At 55.8% G+C, this 12001-nt stretch overlaps 1 non-coding gene across 1 annotated transcript; it reads left to right on the top strand.

The window, feature by feature from the left end:
* Positions 1-1642: 1642 nt before the first annotated feature.
* TRNAS-AGA (transfer RNA serine (anticodon AGA)) lies at positions 1643-1724 on the top strand. Its single transcript has one exon. It is a non-coding gene; the product is annotated as a tRNA-Ser (tRNA).
* Positions 1725-12001: the final 10277 nt, after the last annotated feature.

The following is a 12001-nucleotide window of genomic DNA, read 5'->3' as shown; positions in this document are numbered from 1 at the left end:
CAGGCACGTGGTCACAGCCTGTGTGAGGGTGTCCAGGCTGCCTGCCACCCAACCCCAGGCCTCCTGCTCCATCACCAGCCTCTCCTGCATGACAGCAGTCACGTCCTGCAGGGGGGTGTTGTGAGAAGTGACAGCAGCAGCTTCCTCCTCCCCACAGTGGCACCAGCACATGCCCCAGCACTGGCCCCATGTGGGCGCTCTTAGGGGTGCAGTTCCAGCCCCCTCGCCCTCTGGTTTGGGCCTTTCTGGCTTGTGTACAGGCCTTGTCTGGCCCCTGGACGGTGCAGCTCTGGAGACAGAAGGGGACCCAGGGAAAGGCCATCAGTACCATGACCTGGCCCTGGGGGCTGTGTGCCCCACTCCACCTTGTCCCCCCATCTGGCCCGGGGTCCCTGAGGGATCTGTGTGGCTGGGGGGTCCCTGCGAGGGTGGGACATATGCAGTGTAGCTCAGCCTCCATCCCTGGGCATGCAGCCTGTGGTGCTGTCCTCAGGGGCAGGTGCTGAGTGTTGCATGAGGCCCCCATTGAGGCTCAGGGAGCACAGCCATGTGGGGTGCATCCAGACTGGAGCTGGTGGCTGTGTGAGTGGGCCACTGCTGGCCTCCCCTCCCCTTGTGCCAGGCATCCAACATGCACGAAACCTACCTTGGTGTCCCTAGAGGAACTGAAGGGAGGCCCAGGTGGAGGGGGCCCAGATGGAGACCTCTCAGGACACAGAGATGATGAGGACCCCATTGCTGGAACCCCTGTCATGGCTCTGGGCTTCTGTTCCTGTGCCTGTTGGGTGGGAGCTGCTGCCTGATACTGGTCCTGACACCTCCTGCAGCCCCCTGGCAAGCGCCATCTGACCTGGTGGTTTGTAGGACGTGGGTGGTCAGTGCTGCCTCCTTGGGTCCCAGGCGGCCGTTGAGCTCCTGGAAGTGGGGCAGGTAGCGGCCACTGCCCCTCGAGTGGCTGGCCTCATCCTGGGCCTGGCAGTCGGCCTGCCACAGTTCCTTCACTTTTCTCCCCAGTAGTTCAGCTGCTCAGGTGGGGTGACCCTTGGAGCTCAGGCCAGAGAACAGGTGGCTGAAGGCTGCAGCATCCTGGCACCAGCCAGTCATGTGGAGCAGCAGCTCCTCATTCCCCAGAGTGTCAGAAGTCCTTAAACTCAGTCTCACTCCAGGAGGGGCCCTCGTCCTCATCCCCTGGCTGGGCTCCTGACACACCTCAGATGGGTTGAAGGGGGCTCTGGGGGATACAGGGCTGTGGTAAATGGCCATGGATTGCCCCATGGAACTTTCACTGGGGCAGAATGATCCCCCTCCCCCACCATCTGCTGCCCCAGGGCCACAGCTCCCTCGAATGTTCCCTGGGGACGTCGAATACATTTTGTTCTGTGCACCAAGGCCTGGGCACATGTGCACCTCCAAGAGAAACACCGGCTGCTGCCTGTGGGGCTCTGCTAATTAGCCAGGCAGCACCTGCATCTCTCCTGAGCAGCCGCCCAAGCACACAGCTTCCAGGGACACTGCCGGGGCCGGGGCTGAGGAAAGGGGAGGGCAGCAAACCCCACCAGCTGTCTGGCAGTGTTCCTGACCAGCCTCGGCCCACCGAGCATTCACCAGGGCCTCTGGCCTAGGGGGCAGAAACAGTTTCACAGCTGTGATGGCTGAGTGGTTAAGGCGTTGGACTAGAAATCCAATAGGGTTTCCCTGCGCAGGTTCAAATCCTGCTCACAGCGAGGGCTGTGTTTTAGCCACATCCTGCAACCAGGACACTACAGCAGTACAGGCCCTGAGACACTGCGCAGGGGCTGTCTGTGACCAGTGTGTGCAAGAGGTGAGGGGAGTCTGTGCCTGGGGGAAATGCTGACCCTGGGGCGTGGTCACTGCTCTGGCTGCTGCTGGGACCAGCCTGTCTCCTACGTCAGCCTGACAGTGTGACACTCACCTGTTTAATGCCCTGGCAAGGACTGGGCAGCCCTGGTTCATCTGCCGCCAGAGATAGGGCAGCTGCCTCTAAGGGAAGGGCCTGTTCCCAAGGCTGGCTCAGGGGCTCTGGTCTCTGCCAGCTCCTGAGCTGTGCAGTACACAGCTGGGAAAGGGACGGACACTTGCCCAAGGGGGAATGAAAGTCACAATCTCCTCTCTGCCGCAACAGCAATAGACTGATCTACAGAACCAGACACAGGCCAGCATCCCTTCCTATGGTTCTCCCACAAGTTGTGGGGACCAGCTCAGTGCAGGGCCAAAAAGGGGGCACAGCATAAAAACTGTCATCACCCCTGTTCTGGGGCAGCCGCCACAGCTGGGAGACCCCGGCTCCTCTGCTCTCTGGGGCAGAGTCAGTGATGCTCCTTTGCATACCCACAATGCATTGCGTGGTGTGTCCGGAGTCTCTCATCCGTGCGCTGCCTTTGCTCCTGGAGCCTCTGGTTCTGGGGCTGAAATTTGGCTGGAAGCACCTCTGGGTAATGGACTGCACAAAGGGGAGGCTTTGCGAGTTGTCTGTGGGGGCGCTGTGATGTGAGAAGAACTTGCTTTCCCCCAGCTCCAGCTCCTTCAGTGGGTTTGCTGTATAATTTCTTCCTTGTTTTTTTTTTTTTTTTTTCTTGTCTCTCTCTCGTCTGTTTGAAAAAATGTCTCTGCAAAGAGACGTGTGAGAATTTTTACCTGGTTTGTGTTTCATGTGTGTTAACAATTTGAGTTTTATGTGTATGCTCTTGAATGTTTCATGCCGTTTTTTCCAAATGTATTTGATGTGCTGTGTGGATGAATCTGTGATTTTATTGAATTTTTTGTGTGCTGCATAATTTTTGCCCTTTTAAGGTGTGGGTCGCTGTCTTCTGGAGCAGCAGGGTGGATAGATTGTAGGTTGAGGGCTCTATAGCCGTGTCTACACATGCACACTACTTCGAAGTAGCGGCACTAACTTCGAAATAGCGCCTGTCACAGCTACACGCGTCGGGGGCTATTTCGAACTTATCTTGGATGTTAGGCGGCGAGACGTCGAAGTCGCTAACCTCATGTGGGGATCGGAATAGCGCCCTACTTCGACGTTCAATGTTGAAGTAGGGACCGTGTAGTCATTGCGCGTCCCGCAACTTCAAAATAGCGGGGTCTGCCGTGGCGGCCATCAGCTGGGGGGTTGAGAGATGCTCTCTCTCCAGCCCCTGCGGGGCTCTATGGTCACCGTGTGCAGCAGCCCTTAGACCAGGGCTTCTGGCTGCTGCTGCTGCAGCTGGGGATCCATGCTGCAGGCACAGGGTCTGCAACCAGTTGTCGGCTCTGTGGATCTTGTGTTGTTTAGTGCAACGGTGTCTGGGAGGGGCCCTTTAAGGGAGCAGCTTGCTGTTGAGTCAGCCCTGTGACCCTGTCTGCAGCTGTGCCTGGCACCCTTATTTCAATGTGTGGTACTTTGGCGTGTAGATGTTCCCTCGCAACGCGTATTTCAATGTGGTGCTGCGCAACGTCGAAGTTGAACATGGACGTTGCCAGCCCTGGAGGACGTGTAGACGTTATTCATCGAAATAGCCTATTTCGATGTTGCTACATCGAAATAAGCTACTTCGATGTAGGCTTCACGTGTAGACGTAGCCTATCTGTGTCAAAAGAGACACATTGTAAAAGAAGCCAGAGGGTTCTTTCTTTTCAGGAGAATGAGGCACTTTCTTGCACAGAGAACAGCTGTTATGTAAAAGTACAACAAAAGACAGAACCATCTGCTTCCCACCTGAGGCAACTCCCCCAGCCTTTTCCAATGTGGTCTTCTTGAACATTTTACATTCCTCTAATGCTGCCCTGACTGCACTTGTATCGAGGGCCAAAAGGAAAAGCCCATTTTACCAGCAGAAGTTGGATGACCATCAGGCTCTTAATCTGGCAGTGCCGGGCTCAAGTCCTTCTCTGGGCAGCTGGCTGTTAATTTGCTTTGTGCCCCTGGAGCCCAAAGAGTCCTGCCTACAGCTGGAGCAGTGGTCCAGGCTCCAGACTGGGGGGTGATGCCCTAGAAAGGAAAACTCACTGGAAATCTTCCATGGTCGTACCGTGCTTAGTACTCTGCACTGTAGCTGCAGAAACCTTGGTTCAAATCCAAGTCATGACAGTAATAGCACAGGGCTAGTACCGCTTTTATTTTCCCCTAAAGGGCAGTGAAGCACTGCAATGTGTTACCTGAAGAGGTGGTGAAATCTCCATCCCTGGAGGTTTTTAAGCCCTGGCTTGACAAAGCCCTGGCTGGGATGATTTAGTTGGGGTTGCTCCTGCTTTGGGGAGGAGGCTGAACTCAATGGTCTCCTGAGGTCCCTTCCAGCCCCAGGCTTCTGTGGTTCTAAGCCCATATCCACAGGAATGGGCCTGGAAAGCAGAGTGTGTGGCTGGTGGAAGTTTTGTGGGGGTCAGGTGCTGAGAAAGCCCCGGGCAGAGAGTGGGAGTCCTGGGAGACACAGGATCTGCAGAGAAGCAATAAGGACACAGTCCATGCTGCCAGCTGAGGGTGAGAGGTGTCCAGAGGGCAATGCCAGCCAGCCCCAAAGGGTAAGGGGCCAGTGGGGAGGGCTGGAGCCATTGTTCAGGGCTCTGCTTCCTGCAGTCTGAGTTCAATGTCAGAAGCACCTCCTGGGGCTGCCTTACTGAGGCACAGCCCTAAAGCTCTCTGAGCTGCTTCCCTCTCCTGTCCTGCACAAGAGTGAGTGGGGTGACTGGCGCCTGGTGGAGCCAGGTCTTTCGCCCAGCCAGATGGAAGGGTTCAGGCAATCGTTTGGTGCGCTGGAACTTGGCAGTGTGCCCAGAGATCCCTGGAGTCCTGATGCTGGTGTGATCTTGTGAGCCTGGGGCAGGCCTCCCTGGAAATGCTGTATCTCTCCTGCTGAAGGCTCTGGTGCAGAGAAGTGATTTAAACTCCCCACTCGCATGTCCACCGTGCTCTTCTGACCCCAATAGGCCCCCTGCCGCCCACCCCTGCAGTGTGGGAAACAAAAGTTTATGACCAAGAGAAAACAAAGGAACAGGACGGGAGGTGTTACAAGGCAGGTCACAGGCATACAAAGCCTGCAGAAGCCTTCATCCACGCCGTGCTGGGGAGTTTGTAGGCCTGAAAGTCCCTCTGCAGCACACCCCCAGCTGGGGTGGGTCATTCAGTGCTTTTCTCACTGCTCTGATTGTACAAAGGTGACCCCAGAGGGAAGAAGCAGAAACCTGGGACAGATGCAGCCTCCCTCTGACCTTCCTGGTGATATGTGGCTTGTGTTTCCTCTGTCCCAGCCACAAGCTGCCCAGCATATAGCCTGGAAACCTCAGGGTTATGTGCATGGACATGGCGAAACCGACCTGCTGAGCCTTCAGCTGTTCCCCTTGTTTTCCCAATGGGCCAACAAGATAGCAGGCGGTACAGGATGAGCCATCAAGCAGGCCAGGCAGCCTTCCAGGCCAAGCCACCCGAGCCATTGGCTGCCCAAGCCCCACCCTGCTGGGGCCAGCCACCCACCCTCTAGCCTGAGCTGCCCGAGCCCCACACTGCCAGTAAGTTTCCCACCCTGTCAGAATGGTCCTTCCTTTGCTCCTATATGTGTGACCTTAAATTGGGCTGTACAGAAACACATATTTCATTGCACTTTGTTCATCAAGGTGTCCAGATTGGTTTGGGTTAGTGATCTGTCTGTCCCCTTCATTGTTTACTGCTCCCGCAGTCTTTGCCTGCGTCTACACTACAAAAATAACCATGAAGTTGAGTATGGACACACACCAGACTTCGAAGCTGGGCACTTCTCCATCCCCAGGAATGGAGTAAAGACTTCGACATTAGCTCCCAAAGGGCAAATGTGTGTAGGCTCTCTGCTGCCTACTTCGAAGTCGTGCCTAACTTGGAAGTTAACTCTGAAGTTAGTTTCTTGTGCGGATTCACCCTTTGTGTCCTCTCTTAACTTGGTCCATAATAACTTGATGTTGCCTTCCAGGTCACGCCTAAAAATGTTACATAGCGGTGAGTCAAGAGTCCCTGTAACGCCTCATGAGAAACACCCTCAGCTTGAGTAGGACTCCCTGTTTACACTTACATTTTGAAACCAATTGGTGAGACAGTTCTTTTAATCCATGTCGTGTGTGTTGTGTTTATATTGGATCATTCTCGGTTCTTAATCAAAATGTTGTGTGGTGCCAAGGCAAGTGCTTTACACCAGAATAAGTCAATTGTATCAACTCTATGATGTTATTCAACCAGCTTTGTAATCTGCTGAAAATCTCAGGTTAGCTTCACAGGAGCTGTTCTCCACAAACCCATGTGATTAGCATTATCTTCCTGTCATTTTTTTATCAAGTCCCATACCAGAAGCTCCATTATTTTTCCTGAAATCAGGTTCTGGCAAACAGGCCTAGAACTACCCAGTTCATTCTGTTTTCCCTGTTTAAACATTGGCACATTCACTTTCTTCCAGTTCCTCACAATCAACATTCATAGTTTAGCAGGCTCCTTGGCTAGCTCCTTTAAAACTCTTGGATCTTTTCAGATTTGCTGTATTTAAAATGTCTAAACTTAGTAGCAACAAGGTGGGCAAAGTAAGAGCTTTTATTGAATGAATGGATGCTCCTGTCATGAGTGCAGGGGACTGGACTAGCTGTCCTCTCGAGGTTCCCTTCAGTTCTGTGATTCTGTGTTGGTGAAAGAGACAAGCTTACGCACAAAACTTCATGTTTTTCTCCATTTCAATCTAGCAATAGACCAATACTGATTCTTTTTTAGCCTAAAGTGCTTAAATAACTCCCTCTTATTGTCCTTAAATTTGCTGCCCATAGAGTTTTCTTTATCATTCTGCCATCTGATTTCTATTTATTGCTATCAGTTCTTCTCCAGGCGGTTGCTCGTGTCCATTCAGTGGAGATGTGTGTGCGCTTGCTGCATGCGCAGGTGCAGCTGGTGCACCGAAGGTAGCTGGCCCATACAGGAGGTGCCCCTCCACAGAAATGTCAAAGCGTTACAGGTGGTTCACAGAGCGTGCGAGATCTTCCGCCCTCACCTTGCAGGTAAAGTGGTTTGGGTCTTCATGGACAATACAGCCATGATGTTTTATGTCAAGCACCAAGGGGGAGCTCAGTCCAGAGGGCTCCGTCAGGAGGCCGTCCGTCTCTGAGCCTGCTGCACCCAGCACGGCGGTCACTGGGAAGCCGGCCATCTCCGGGTGCGAGGAGTTCCTTGGCTGACCAGCTGGCAGACAGTTCTCCTCTCCTGGGCTCTGAGATGGCCCTATTGTTCTGGACTGTCTGAGGTCACCGTCTCCCCACCGCCTTTAACCAATCAGCTAAGGTTCTTCAACAAGCCCTTGTGATGTCACTGCCACACCCACCCCTGCCCTGCAGGGCTCATGTCCTGCCCCTGGCAGCCCCTTGTGTAAACACCCCCTAAGGATCTGGAGCAAAAAAGGCACATAAGAAACCCAACAACTGCTCCAATCCTCAGTGCCCTCTGGGCTGCAACTCCGGCTCCCCTTACGTCTGTGCTGGGGAGCTGGAAGGTGTTGCTATGGGCAGCCCATGTCGGTCAGCCCCACCAAAGCTCATCACTTCATCAATTATTTCACTCGTCTTTAAAGTGCCATAGGGCTGTTGTTTGGTTTAAGATACAGGCTAACACAGCGCCTTCCAGTCACCAAAGAGCTCTCCTGAGAGAGGGGCGCCCTGGCTTAGCTGATCACCATATCTACCGCATAAGGAGGAGATCTGGGGTTTAATCCCTAGTGGTGTCTTGTTCTACGTATTCCCTAAAGTTCTCCTATGCTTGGCAGGGGAGCAGAGGAGACCCCCCTTGGCAGGCCCAGCCCATGATGGGGCAGGAAAAGGCGGATGAGAGAGGAGGGGTGGAGAGAATCCAGTTGCAGCCTGGAGCTTGGGAAAAGGCGTCTGTGACAGCTGCTTGGAAGATGGCAACCTCTGCAGGTGGGGCAGGGCAGGACAAGAAGGGTCACTCTCCTCCCGTGTCCCTTTGTCACTGACAAAACCCAAATGAGTTGGGAGAAAAGTCCCAGCAAGGCACTGTGGCTCCCCTGGCCGTGCACCTGCCAGGCAAATGGAGGGGAGGGAACCAGCACTCACTGGTGCCTGGCCAAATATTTCTGGCAGCCTCTCAGCTGTTTTGCAGAACCACTGGGCTGTGCTGGAGAGTTCAGAGAGGGGGGAGCTGTTCCAGTGGTTCCCAGGGGTGGGGCACCCAGGGCCAGGGCTGTCCCTGAAACCCCTTCACCCGTTGCCTCTGCAGAGCGGAAAGGGAAACCCTGAGACACGGCCCTGGGGCAAGGCCTGGAGCAAAGCTCCCTCCTCCCCTCCCTCTGCTTCGATCGTAACCCTGGAAGAGAGAGATACGAGCGGCACATCTCGCCCAGCACTGCTCAGAATGAAGGGAACTGCCTCTTCTCTCACCCACCCCAGGCAAAACCCTCCCTGCCAGCCTCTTACTCCTGGCCACAGCCTTCTATCTGGTCCGGCCAAGTGCCACCTCCCCCACCCCCACCCATTCAGGAGGTGACTGTGCTGGGCCTTCTCCTGGGCTGCTGCTCACACAGCAGGGAGCCATGGAAGGAAACAGTGAGGGAGGCATCGGACACCAACGGGCGCTGAGCCCATGGTTGATTATGATGGTGATGATGATGCCAAGAGCCTCCCTCGTGTGTTCCCTCAGCAGCCGCACACCCACCTTTCTGAGCAGGAAAAGAGCACCAGGAATTGGTGATACCCCAACAATGAACATCTACCCCACATAATTGGCTACCCCTGGCCTCTTCCAGGCCGGTACTTACCTGGATGGAGCTGGAGTTCCCCATGGCTGTCTGCACCCAGCCAGGAGGGACAACACCACTCAGGATCCCGTCTCCACTTTACCCCAAGACCTGGCACTTGGGGAGCATGTTCAGAGCAGCCTGCATGCGAGAGGCCATGAGCAGAGACAGCAGAGTGTGGTGGCGGGAATGAGCCCTGTCGAAATTACCTGCCCTTCCCAGGGGAGGGACGGGACAGACAGACACCGAGGCACCGAGGCATGTGCGGATCAGCACCGCCAATGAACACACACACTGCCAGCTGGGCGCGCTCTGCTAATCAGCTGGGCGGCATTTGAATTGCTCCTGGGTGGTGACCCAAGCGCTCAGCCTGTAGGAAACACTCGTGTGAAGAAAACGCTCCTGTGAGCTGCATTCTCTGATGCGCTGTGCGAGGACAGCAAGCCACAGAGATGCGGGTGTAGCCGCACTTTGATGAGCCGCTGACGGTGAGGCCTCGAGTGATCAGAGACCGGTAAGTGCACCTGAGAGCATTGCTGGTGCTGCTCTCAGTTCTGCAGGATCGGGGTGTGGAGGGGAAAGTGGAAATGTGACATCGATGCTCCTTTGGGTTCCCCCAGAGCTGCACCAGGTGCAGCAAGGATCTGGCCCCTTGCATTGAGTGGGGGATGGTCTCTAAATGGGGAAAGTCCACCTGTCGGAGGAGGCAGAGTTCATAGTTCTGCAGTGGTGTTTCCCTGAGCTGAGACCGGCTACAGCTATGATTTTTCCTATTTTACATTGAACTTTCACCAGGGCAGCATGATCCCCCTCCCCCACCATCTGCTGCCCCAGGGCCACAGTTCCCTCAAATACTCCCTGGGGACGTAGAATACATTTTGCTCTGTGCACCAAGGCCTGGGCAGATGTGCACCTCCAGGAGAAACACTGGCTGCTGCCTGTGGGGCTCAGCTAATTAGAGGGAACTGTGGCCCTGGGACAGCAGATGGTGGGGGGGGAGGATCATTCTGCCCGGTGAAAGTTCCATGTGGCAATCCATGGCCAATGACCACAGCCCTGTATCCCCCAGACCCCACTTCAACCCATCTGAGGTGTGTCAGGAGCCCAGCCAGGGGACGCAGACGAGGGCCCCTCCTGGAGTGAGACTGAGTTTAAGGACTTCTGACACTCTGGGGAATGAGGAGGTGCTGCTCTACATGACTGGCCGGTGCCAGGATGCTGCAGCCTTCAGCCACCTGTTCTCTGGCCTGAGCTCCGAGGGTCACCCCACCTGAACAGCTGAACTACTGGGGAAAAAAGTGAAGGAACTGTGGCAGGCCAACTACCAGGCCCAGGATGACGTCAGCCACTCGAGGGGCAGTGGCCACAACCTGCCCCACTTCCAGGAGCTCAACGGCCTCCTGGGACCCAAGGAGGCAGCACTGACCACCCACGTCCTACAAACCACCAGGTCAGATGGCGCTTGCCAGGGGGCTGCAGGAGGTGTCAGGACCAGTAGCAGGCAGCAGCTCCCACCCAACAGGCACAGGAACAGAAGCCCAGAGCCATGACAGGGGTTCCAGCAATGGGGCCCTCATCATCTCTGTGTCCTCAGAGGTCTCCATCTGGGCCCCCTCCACCTGGGCCTCCCTTCAGTTCCTCTAGGGACACCAAGGTCGGTTTCGTGCATGTTGGACGCCTGGCACAAGGGGAGGGGAGGCCAGCAGTGGCCCACTCACACAGCCACCAGCTCCAGTCTGGATGCACCCCACATGGCTGTGTTCCCTGAGCCTCAATGGGGGCCTCATGCAACACTCTGCACCTGCCCCTGAGGACAGCACCACAGGCTGCATGCCCAGGGATGGAGGCTGAGCTACACTGCGTATGTCCCACCCTCGCAGGGACCCCCCAGCCACACAGATCCCTCAGGGACCACGGGCCAGATGGGGGGACAAGGTGGAGTGGGGCACACAGCCCCCAGGGCCAGGTCATGATACTGATGGCCTTTCCCTGGGTCCCCTTCTGTCTCCAGAGCTGCACCGTCCAGGGGGCAGACAAGGCCTGTACACAAGCCAGAAAGGCCCACACCAGAGGGCGAGGGGGCTGGAACTGCACCCCGAAGAGCGCCCACATGGGGCCAGTGCTGGGGCATGTGATGGAGCAGGAGGCCTGGGGTTGGGTGGCAGGCAGCCTGGACACCCTCACACAGGTTGTGACCACGTGCCTGGCTCAGCCTCCCACCCGATCACCAGTCCCTCCCACAGCCCCTGCAGCTCCTCCCTCCTCATGTCCCTCACAGTGTCCCACAGTTCCCCCGACCCATCCACCCACAGTCACTGACATTGCTGCCCTGCTCCCCCCAACCTTCCCCCATCCCCTCCCTCCCTTCCTGTAGCCCCCCAGTGAGCCCAAGCCTGAGCCCACTGGACCCCTTTCTTGTCCCCACCTCCTGATGGTCCCAGCTCCATCCCAGCCCGTGTGAGAATATGGACTGTGGCCTCCCACCCACTCCTCAGAGCCCTTTCTGAGTTCTGTTACCCCACCCCCTCTCCAAGACCACCTCTAAGTTCCATTGCCCCCACTGCCCACCCCAGGACCCCAATTGTCTATAGTCCCCCATCCCTCTTGTCAATCATTTACACTTCTGTTTATGCAGTTTGGAATCCATTGCCAGAGTTTCATGAAATACTTTCTTTAGCAACACTCCCTGTCCCTGGTGTCTATTCGGAGGCCGGGAGGGTATGGGAGTTTCGGGGGGCGGGTTGATATTGAGAGGTGGGTGCATGGGAAGGGAGTTGTGGTGGTGGCTGTATGTTGGGGGTGTCACATGGGCCCCCGCACAAAGGCCTCCCACAGGAACTTACTGACCTGCACCCTGACCCTCTGTGCCTGACAGCATGGGAAAGCAGCCAGCTGCTTGGAGCCGTGGCCAGACCCAAAACCCACCCCTGCATGAATGGCTCTTGCTTTACCTCCACAGTGTTGTGGAGGGAGCAGCATGTACCCACCACATCTGGTACATTGCACGGGATGACCTCCAGTATCCTGAGGGGGCCCTGAAAGTGCCCTTCAGCCACCTAATATTGCAAGCCCAGTTTAGGAACTAAATAAAAACATCCTGGCTGGGCTCAGTGTGTCCCATGTAGAGCCACATCAGCCACTCATGCAAGGGGTAAACAGCATTGGGCATTATATTGGGGGGCTAGTGGTGTCCCCATTTAGTAGCTCCCAGATTAGGATGGATGTCTTCTCCCACATACTGCAGCAGAGCCATGAGT

Source organism: Carettochelys insculpta, chromosome 7, assembly GCF_033958435.1.
Source record: "Carettochelys insculpta isolate YL-2023 chromosome 7, ASM3395843v1, whole genome shotgun sequence".
Taxonomy (NCBI): domain Eukaryota; kingdom Metazoa; phylum Chordata; order Testudines; family Carettochelyidae; genus Carettochelys; species Carettochelys insculpta.
The sequence above is the reverse complement of the archived record's forward strand: the minus strand, read 5'-3'. Positions and strand labels throughout refer to the sequence as shown.